Source organism: Gossypium arboreum, chromosome 8, assembly GCF_025698485.1.
Source record: "Gossypium arboreum isolate Shixiya-1 chromosome 8, ASM2569848v2, whole genome shotgun sequence".
NCBI lineage: Eukaryota > Viridiplantae > Streptophyta > Magnoliopsida > Malvales > Malvaceae > Gossypium > Gossypium arboreum.
The window spans coordinates 97,351,517-97,354,202 of NC_069077.1; positions in this window are offsets into that span (position 1 = coordinate 97,351,517).

Sequence of the window (2,686 nt, forward strand, 5' to 3'; positions counted from 1 at the left end):
GATTCCTTTTCGCTATCAAGTCATCATCAACCTTTTGAGCTTCACAAATCTGCTGAACAAATAACAGCCTCGCTTTTAATTCTGTTATAATTGCACCATCTTCAGTCAGAGTCATATCTGCATTCATTGTACGTAGAGCAAACAGTGATTTTCAGCTTAGGGCATCACAACCACGTTAGCCTTTCCCAGGTGATAATCAATTACAAGCTCATAATCTTTAAGTAACTCTAACCATCGTCGCTGTCTCAAATTTAAATCTTTTTAAGTCATCAAATATTTGAGACTTTTATGATCAGAATAGACATGACAATTTTCACCGAACAAATAATAATGCCATATCTTCAAAGCAAATACTATAGCGGCCAATTCGAGATTGTGTGTCAGATAGTTCTTTTCGTGTGACTTTAACTGTCTTGAGGCATAAGCTACAACTTTGTCTCCCTGCATTAGAACACAACCCAAACCATTCGAGGATGCATCACTAAAGATAACGAACTCTTTACCCGATTCCAGTTGAACAAGCACTGGAGCTTCAGCCAACAAAGTTTTCAATTGGTCGAAGCTTTTCTGACACCTTTCTGTCCACTCAAATCTCATATCTTTTTGAAGTAGCTTTGTCATCGGAGTTGCAATCATCGAGAAACCTTTTACAAATCGCATGTAGTAACCAGCAAGTCCTAGAAAACTTCGAACTTCTGAAACATTTCTCGGGGGCTTTCAATCAAGTATAGCTGAAATCTTACTCGGATCAACCCGTATTCCCAATGCCGAAACCACATGCCCCAAAAATCTAACCTCATGTAACAAGAACTCACATTTACTGAACTTTGCATACAACTGTTTATCTCGCAAAGTCTGTAATACCAATTTCAATTGCTCGGCATGCTCAATTTCATTACGAGAGTAGATCAATATATCATCAATAAACACAACCACAAACCGATCTAAAAACTGTCTTAAGATTCGGTTCATTAAATCTATGAAAACGGCAGGTGCGTTAGTAAGTCCGAACGGCATCACTAAGAACTCATAGTGTTCGTATCTCGTCCGAAAAGCAGTTTCATCAGAGTCTCTAACTCGCAACTGATAGTAACCCCAACGCAAATCTATTTTCGAAAACATTAATGCTCCTTTTAACTGATCAAACAAGTCATCGATTCATGGCAATGGATACTTATTCTTGATTGTCACTTTATTGAGTTGTCGATAATCAATACACATTCTCATAGTTCCATTCTTCTTTTTCACGAATAGTACAGGCGCACCACATGGAGAAAAACTCGGTCGCACAAAACATCGATCCGTCAGCTCCTGTAATTAGGCTTTCAATTCTTTTAATTCAGCAAGTGCCATTCGGTACGGAGTAATCGAAATCAGAGTCGTCCCCTGTACTAACTCAATACCAAACTCTACCTCTCGAATAGGCGACAATCCCGGTAATTCTTCAGGGAACACATCCAGATACTCATGCACCACTGGTACAGATTCAATCTTTTTTTCAGTTACATTACTATCAAGCACATACGCAAGGTAAGCTTCGTAACCCTTTCTCACATACTTTCAAGCCCATATAGAAGATATCACTGCTGGTAAACCATTCAGATCAGTAGACTCAATTTGAATTATCTCATCATTCTGGCACCGCAAATCAATAGTCTTTCTTTTACAATTTACTATTGCATCATGTACTGTTAACCAATCCATTCCCAAAATTATATCAAACTCATCAAACGACAATAGTATTAAATCAACCGGGAAACATGAATCTTGTATCATCAGAGGGCAGTTCTTACACACTTTATCAACTAACACACATCGACCTAGAGGGTTTGATACCCGAATCATAAACTCAGTAGACTCAACATGCAAAGTCTTACTAGATACTAATGTTTCACACACATAAGAATGAGTTGAACCGGGATCAATTAAAGCAATTACACTAATATTATAGAGAGTGAATATACCGGTAATAACGTCAGGGGATGAAGCCTCCTCTCGCGCGCGAATGGCATATGTTCTGGCAGGTGCATGAGCCTCGAATCGAATTGCTGTATCCGAAGCCCCTCTCTAAGTACCACTCCTACCTCCCGTGTTCCTAGGTAGTTTACCCCTAGTTGCAGTGCCACTCAGTCTTGCGCTCTGAACATTATCTTTCTCGACTGGTTCTGGACAATCCCGAATGAAATCATCTCGTGCACCACATCTATAACAAGCTCTATTGTTATACTTGCCCCAACACTCACCCACATGTCGTCTTCCGCATTGTTGACACTCGGGTTTATTCGATCGAGTATTTCCAACACTGGCAATCGAGGTATCTGGGGAACTCACTGGTGGTCGATCACATATAGAAAGCCCTGCAGTAGTCTTAGATCGGTTGCTATCATCTCTGAACTTCTTTGGTGCCGACTGAGAAGTTTTACCCGCAAATCTCTTACAAAAATCTCTAGCTTCAAACTCAGCTTTTCTTTTCTCTTTTCCAAGTTCTTCGGCTTTGCAAGCTCGCTCAACGAGTACCACGAATTCTTTTATTTCAAGAATACCAACGAGCAATTTTATATCTTCCCTCAATCCTTCTTCGAACCTTTTACACATAGCCGCTTCGGTTGAAACACACTCCCGGGCATAACGGCTGAGTCTTACAAAATTTCGCTCGTACTCAGTAATAGTCATACGGCCCTGTCTA